Here is an 8,765-nt window from a genome sequence, read left to right as displayed (position 1 = left end):
TTCCCCTGTTTCAGAACATTCACGAATCTCAGAGTTTTGATAGACCGACCAAGGAGGATGAGTTTTCTTAAAGCAAAGACATAGTCTCACGTTTGTAATTGTCAACCGAGGTGTGACAGATGAGTCCAAATCCAGATGCGCTGCCCTCTAATTTTTCTTTAACCCTTCTCTCTCTCTTTCAAAATTCCTTATTCCAAGCACTTGTTTGTTTGTCACTTTATTTAGTTTAAGAACTTGTAATTTTTTTTTTTTTTAAAAAAAAGAAGGTGTCGGCTTTGTCTGTATTGTTCCTAAATTAATATTTCATGAAGTATAACTTCACAGTGTACCTACTTCCGTTAAAATGTACTCCATCATAACAGTAACACTGAGTAGCTATATAGTTAGCTAAGCATCATCTGAATGGCTGACATTACCATTTAGGCAGGGGTTACTACTTTCTAATTGAAAATACAAGCAACATAGTAAATGAATAGGCAAGATTTCTACAGTAGTTTTATATGCAAGATTTGCATACAAGCAGTAGCTAAGAATCACCTGCAAAATAGCTACAATGGCCTGTAAACTACTCGCAATTTAAGATGCAGCTACATGCATATGACAGATGCAATATTAGTATAACCCACTACTTATTTGTATATGCATGCATATAGCTTGAAGATAAAAATTAAGTCTCAAATGTCAGGGGCTTTTTTGTGGGGGAGGGTGTTTGACATTTAGGGCATTAAAATAGCTCCATGCAGGAAACTTAAGACATGCAGTAATTTCAAACATATAAATAGTATACAGAACAAAAGAAAGGTAAGTATATGAATCTCAAGTCAAGTGTTAAATACTGTTCATATTACTCCTAAAGAGAGGATCTAAGTAATTTTTAATCTGCCAAGGCTCCAAGTGACAGATTGGAAACAGTACTTCTCATAAGCAATTTTTAAAACAACTATCAGAGTTATCTACCTGATACAGACATTGGTTACCGGGTCATCTGTGAATCATTTAGCAGGAATGTAACTTGAATAGCCCTACTTTAGTTATGTATTAATAATTTCCTGTCCATTTTCTTCTCCTTCACAAATGTAAATATTAAAAGGATATGCCAAAAAGCTTTCATTAAAAAATAATTATAAAAAATTAGTTTGGATGTAATTTCCAGATAAAAATCTCTTTACATCTTCTATCTCAGCTCACAGAGATAGATCTTCATAGTGAACTTCTCAGAACAAAGTTCTTCTCCTGTCAGTCTTGCCATCACCATCTCACACACCTTTCTCTGTTTCCACAAATGCTCATGTTTCTTCGAGGGTTGTTATTATTTTGAGGACTACAGAACATAATTCATCACAGTGGTGTTATCGGACATAAAATAAGAGCAGAAACAGTCTGCAGGATGCACCAGAGCTAATCAATAGTACTCAAAAACGGAGGATTACAATCATAAGGCTTTACTAGCAGAAGAATATACTTCTACAGTAACAGCGACCCACATCCTGACTATAAAATATCTTTCTAGTGTCTGATTCCTAGCACACAAAAGATTTCATTTAACTAATGCAACACATATTCTGATATATGAATACTACAGATTTATTTTGTCTGTTGTTTGCAGACCTGCTTAAAATCTACTGGCTGTTTACTGTATTTGGATGTGATTTTTTTAAACAGGTTTTCACAGTCTGTTTTGTTTTGTTTTGTTTTTCTATTGATCTAGACAGCCTGGAAGATTGGGAGACCTAGTTCTTGCTCAGAGAATGAAGAAACCACAGGATTACTACTGTTTTTCTCATTCTGCTCTTGTTCAGTGTGAAGGAAAAACACAAGTCATTCTGTGTTTTATAAATTATTATGTTTATCATGAGATATTGTTATATCTACTTTATCAGCTACAGGATGAGTATCTCATTCTCATGCTTTGTAGTCCTATAGCTTACCAGGATTACTCACGAGATGAACAGAACCGCATGACACTACTGGATGTAAATCTTTGCTACAGCCCTATGAGTTACTCTGATACGCTTTTGAATCTCATCTTTACACTTCCCGTGCAATCTCTTTCTTTTTGTTACTCCGTACAGACCATTTGCCATTAAAAGCACTTTCCAGTGATAATATTCCTTCACTTATAACATCTTGGATCCAAACAGCTCCCAAAGCATATTACCAACTGGCTTTATCGCACAAATGAGCTGCTCAGAACCAATTTCTTTTGGAGTACAGCCATATTCAAAGGAAAATGCTTCCTCTGCTTAACACTGCACCTCTATCTTGAGCAAACCTTCAAAACTAGTCACACTAGGCACAGCTCTGAGCGAGGTGAGTGTAAACATCCCAGAAATAGCCCCACTAAGCAATGAACTCATCAGTACATTTTCATGTCACAGTTTCTGCACAAAGTATTTTAGTAATGGTGCTTTCTAAGGACACTTTCATTCTTTTAGTCTCCTATGCTGCCTTGATAGCAACCAAAACTTCCAAAAGATAATGAGCAGTATGACACAGCTGCACAGCTTCTACACACTGTAGAACCCTGATTCATTATGAGGTTATCTTATAAAGACAGGCGAGGTCCATGAAAACAAGCAAAGGTGCTCCTAAAAATATTGTCATACTCATAAAGTCTGTAGAAGCTACTTCAGCAAGAAGACAGAGGTGATCTCTGGGAAGAGACTTTTTAATTTTCTTTCATCCCAAGTTAATTTCCTTAGCATCCAGTCTGATGCTTCTGAAATTGACCCTGAATTATCGGTAGTAATCAGCCCACATTTGGGACTGGAGAAGATCTACGCAAGAACTCCAGTGCTGGAGCACAGTCTGGAGGAATGTCTGGTTTTGGGAGGACTGCAATGATGTGAGTTGCTGTCATGGCCTTTCTTCCAATTTAGAGCATATGCAAACCAGACCTAGATACTAAGATCCTCTGTTTTTAATTCTTCTGAACCAAATAAATAACAAAAGATTAAAAAAATCCCACAACAATACACACAACAAAATACCAAACCTGTGGGGGAATGCAGACTCAGAAGCAAGAATTGCAATGTGCATCTCTAAGGATCATAGATTAGATTTGCCCTGGAAGGAAGATTTGATTAGGCTCCTGCTTGAGAAAAATATTGTAAAATAGATTTTGTTTCTTGCACGATTCCTTTTTCAACAGGAAGCAACTCACCACATATTACTTCTAAGGAGACTGTTTGCAAAGTCGGATAGTTTGTAGCATGCTAAAGTTAGAGCTCAGGACTTTTTAATTATATGTTCTTGTCCCATTGGAAAAGTTTATTGTTTCATTAAATAGGGATGAGTTAGGGAGGACTTCAGGTTTTTTCAAGTACATGATCTTATACCACTAGTGTTTAACAGAATTTGTGAACTGAAAATAAACTGCTATGGCAATAGGTCCAAATTTAACTGATGTGATCTCCAAAGATCACAGTACAGATTCAATGCAAAGATCTCAAAGCACTTCTTCAGTAAAGCCATTTTAATTGCAAAAAATACGAACAAAACCCTTCAATGAGGAGTGACTGGTCATGCTTCTGTACCAAAGGATGGATGCAGTCTGATGTGAGATGTTGATGAACAAACAACTAAAAATTTAAGTGTGGAACATGTTACACATACTGAAATACGGACCTTTACTAATTGATAGTGTACAATTATGTTTCCCAAGGTTAGTTAAGCAGGGTGCTGTGAGGAGACACAATGCAGAGTGTCAGGTAGACCAACTAGAGAATCAAAGGTGTGCTCTGCATCTCTAGAGAGGCTGTTTGCAGCCAGTCTTGTCATACCTGAAAGGCTCACACTGAATTTTTTACCAGGAGTCTCAATAAGGAGCCACCAAGCAAGGTTAAGAAGGCCTCCAAGACGAAACAAATCCACTTAAGCAATGCTGCAAAACCACTCAAGTAACGTTGTCTGTGTCTATTTTATTCCAGGGTATCTCTGCATTTCTACACTTTGAACAGTAGTAAGCAGAACTAGATCAGATTCCTTCAGACAGTGAATGTTGCTCCCTTAAAACAGGTTTGGTAAACTCATCTCTCTGAAATGGAAACATGAAAAGTGTTTATTTAACATTTAAGACTAAAACGCTCATTTCCCTGATGGGAAGTTCTATTACAAGCCTACATCTTAACCACAATTACAACAAAAAATAATATTTAGAAATACTTTAAAGAAAATGTCTAAGCAATGTGATAATTTGAAGATGTCAAGTGGGCATATAAGTGCCACTCTGCCCATCAGACAGAAATACCAAGCAACATGATTGAATATTTATGCCCACTTTGGAATTAAAAAAAAAATCAACACCTGAAATGCTCTCCTCCCACAAGTCGCATTTATTTTAAAAGAGTGTTCATGTGGAAGTAGCTCTGAAACTTTTGATTTTTTCACCTTTTGCCCACCCATTTTTTGGTAAAACATTTTCCTGTAGCCTGCTGTAATCAGAATTCCTTTAACTGGATTCCTACAGTAGTTATAATCAAAATTCTGATATTTCCTTCAAATTTAAGCTAACAAGAAGAGATGAGGGGGAGGGGGAAAAAAAGAAATCAAATTTAAATGGCATCAGAGAAGGCAGTGGTTTTCCAAACAGATATGGACATATTTTGGTTTGTTTTCTGGAGGGATTTTTTTTCCTGGATGCTAGATCATCATCTTTGTAATCATACAGAGACAAACTCACACCGATGAAACTTGACTGGATTTCCAAGACCACATATACAATGTGTGCCATGGATATGTACAATACCTATACTGAACTTATTTCAGAGAGTAAGAGGAAAGTGATAGAGCTTCAGATGAAGATTTCACTTCTACCCATCTGCAACTGTATGGCCTGAGGAAACGTGCTCTCAGTTTTTCCCTTACAAATAAAACCATTACTTGTGGGTTTTCTGTACCATTTTGAAATTTCCTGATGATAAAGCTCTAATGTCTGTAGACACTGAAATGTTCTCCAGAATTCCATCAGGTTTTTACCAAAGAGGATTTAAGCCACAAAGATGAAAAACAGTAAATATTTTGTGACACAAACCATTTTTATTTACCTAAACCATAACAGTAAGTTCAGCACGACTGCTAAAGTAAACAAAAGCCACTTAGAAATCAGACTGCTTCCATCTCAGTCCCTTTGACTCAACTCTTTTCTATCGAAAATTCCATATGCATTTAGAATAACTCTTTTGTTTTAGCAGCACATCTTCATATTAGCACTAAAATTACGTTAGAATTGGTCCATCATCACTCATTGTTTTCAACCAGTACTGTTCATGAGTTCTGATAAGACTGGATGAGGAATAACTGGCCTGTAAGCAGAAAAAAATACCAGAATAATTGTGCCAATAAACACATTAAATTTGATAAAGAACAGACTTTACAGTAAACGGTGAGGTTTTCCGTTACACGCATATTCTCTCCCTTTTGGACATGGCTTTGCTGGATGAGGTACAGAGCAGACAACCATTTCTCTCCAGCCCAAGAGAGCTGGTGCTGGGTGCTCTCAACTGGCAGCTGCTTATGTGCTGACACTAAAAATAAGTGTAATTAAAGAGAGCTGCGTGCATCCCAGCATAAACAGCTTCTTGGTCTGTGTTCTTCTGAGAAGTTGTTTACGAACAACAGGCCAGAGGATGTTTCTGAGGTAGAGAAAAACCCTCATAAATATGAACAGGACATCTTTATCTAATTTCACCTAGAAAACAGATACAGAGCTTGATTCAGAAGTGATTAATAAAACTGCCTAAATTAGATTCTGTCACTCTTAATCCAAGCATACATAAGGGAGTCTAAATGGATATAAATTTGATATCATGGAGATGAAAACCGTTTTATTTTGAACAGACTGCCAGGAGCCTGATGACTGGGTGAGCTCTGAGTGCCCATGTCAGATCTGAGCTCATGGGCCATGGACGAGGCTTCTCCCAGATGCCAGAGGGACAGAAACCAATGGATTTCGCTACTTACTTGACCAAAAGGCCTCAGAGCAGAACTTTATTGTTTAGTTTGTCAGTCAGACCTGGGATTGCTGGTCAAAGCTCGCAGTTGTTTGATGGTGCAGTTTAATTTCTATTAATATGTATCTGAACATCGTCCTTCATTCACTTACCAAGACCAGGTCTGGTTTTTGCTGTGAAATCTGGGCATGTTAATAACAACCAAGGCAAACCATTTTCTCGCAGTTCTTGCCTTACCTCTAAGATATCTGTCACTGTCATGAATTCTCATGGGAAACACACCAGATCCCGGATGCTGGAAAAGATAAGAGAGGAGAAAATTCTTCTCAAGAGTTTTGTTCTGCAAAGCACTTGAAAGTTTAAAATGCTGCTACACAGGCTATTCTCTTGCAGAGCTGATGCTAAAAAACCTTTTCTTTCTCTTTTCAAAGTTTCAAATTAGGCAACCAAGTGTGTTGCAATTGCTTCTGAGCTGCTTGTGAGTGCATAGTAATAGCAAGGCCAGGCCTCCAATACTGCTCAGCTGATGAGAGTGAGCATCACTCTCATTTGCCCTCATTCAGGAAAGTCTTAATGGGAAGCAGAGCTCAAAAGAAATTGGCACTTTGAGAAAAATGGCTATGTGGGGAAGAGCACTTTTGTTAATAGTAATTGGAGGACATACTGCAACATCTTTTCCAATTGTCTGAAAATCTGTGGACAATCCAGAGCCCCATTTACCTCCATTTTCTACCAGAGTAATTCCACTGACTGCATTGTAATGATCCCTACTTTACACCACTGTTAGCAAGGACAGGATTACACTCCTGTGCTGAAGTTCCTAGCAAAGGTGCAAATGTCTAAAATTCAGAGAGAGCAGATGTTTAATTCAAGGCCCACATTATGCCTAGAGTTCAAGGCTCCGAGGACGAGGACAAAAAATAAAAAGACAAAAGAAATGTTATTTTGACTCAGTGTCTCACTGTAAAATACCACAAGCATAATGACATAATGTTAACTTCAGCAAAGGATACAGAAGGTGACAAGGTTATTTCTTTTTATCAACTAAGATATCTTCTGTGACAAAAGTACTGTTCTGCAGTGCAGCCTACTTCATCCTCATACAAATGCAGAACAAAGAGGGTGAAAAAAAGAGCTTTTCTCTCCCATTTTCTTCTAATTTTTTCCACAGCATTACTCAGAGGCAGATTTCAGCCAAGCTGAGACATGGGTTTTCAGGACACTTTGTACTCAATAATTTCATAGGTACAGTATTACACAAAATTATTTGCAAGCACAAATGGGAACAGCAAAATCTCTTCCTTCCTAGTGTGTAGCAACCACCAGTCAGGGAGAGGTGCAGTTCTTGGCACTTCAGCTTTGCCCCTCTTTGCCTGGCATCTGCCCACAGCAATTCTGCAGTTCTGATGTGTGCTAAATGCATGAACTAAACTAAAATAAATGAAACTAAATCTTTCAGAGTATTCTTTAGCTTAGGTGCAGGTCTAGGAGGTGAGCAGTGATTATATAAGCCCAGTCTTTAAGGTGCAGAGAGTTGTAACCTCAGGAGCCTAGATCCCCAAGCCATCACTCTGTTGTTCATTCCTCCTTCTGACCAAGTCTGGGTGAGGAACAGTTGTGTTTTGCCATTGGGAGCACCAATATTACAGTATAGCTAAGATGCAGAACCAAACAAGCCTGCAGTGCCAACAATTTGGATCTTCTTATTTCAAAAACAGATTTTTAAGTCCTGATACTACTTAGACATTAGTGTAAGATCTGTCCTCAGGTAATCTGGTGTACACAACAAAGTGAAACATTGTCATGATCAATTTCTGCAAAGAACAGCTGTGGACCACAAAGCCCTGGATTCCAGGAATTGTATCTATAGCCAGGGTTCCCAACTAAACATGAATTACACTCCTCCTTTCTATTAGTACAAAATGTACTACTGAAGAAACACAAAAAGATAGATCCGCACATTATTCTTGTGCCAACCACCATATTTTAAAAATACATTGTAGTACATTTATCAAGAGGTAAGGAATGTGAGTTTGTACAAGTACGGAGCCTGACTTCAAGGGCTGTGGATGTATTATCCTTCCTAGAGAAAGAAATACTCAACTTTCCAGGGCTGTTCTCATCTCAGGACATGACAGTGAAGCTCAGCTTGGAAATATTTTCCTCATATAAGAGTTAAGAAAAGTAGCTTAAGATAGAGCAACTTTTCACAAGGTGTTGATTTAAATTCTTCAAACCTTCTCAGCAGATGCTGTAACTTCCTTCCTTTATCTGTTTAACTAATTGAACTTTTGAAGTCCACCAGTAACAACAGCAAATTTGCAAGTCCCTTGGTCTGGGATTTCCCAGTTTTAGTGGGAAAAGTTACTTCTCTCTGATCACCAAGTGAAAAATATCAGAAATAATACATTTCAAAATTCATAATACCATTAAGAAACACATCACACTTTGTGACATGGGGAAAAAGAGAAATACACTTTATCTTAATTTCTGACTTTTTTTTCTATGTTTCTCCTTTTCATTCATAACATCCTACCTGTTTCTTTTTTCATATGGTAAGCAGACAATCCAGTCATTCTTGAAAGTATAGGATGAGACAAAACAACCAATCTATTTTACATGTGAGCTTCCAGGAATGTTATGTATGGAAGCTATATAGTAATTTTTGCCTGCTCTTGTTTTATGATTTATGAGTTTTGGAGTTTTCTCGTGACTCATGCTCTTAAAATGAGTGGAGGAAAACTACAGAATGTTTTAACACTACAATTCTGGTCCTTGGAAGTGTGACACAGTGACGACAACAAAAAACTAGTT

Source organism: Columba livia, chromosome 4 (assembly GCF_036013475.1).
Source record: "Columba livia isolate bColLiv1 breed racing homer chromosome 4, bColLiv1.pat.W.v2, whole genome shotgun sequence".
In the NCBI taxonomy this organism is placed as follows: Eukaryota; Metazoa; Chordata; class Aves; order Columbiformes; family Columbidae; genus Columba; species Columba livia.
The sequence above is the reverse complement of the archived record's forward strand: the minus strand, read 5'-3'. Positions refer to the sequence as shown.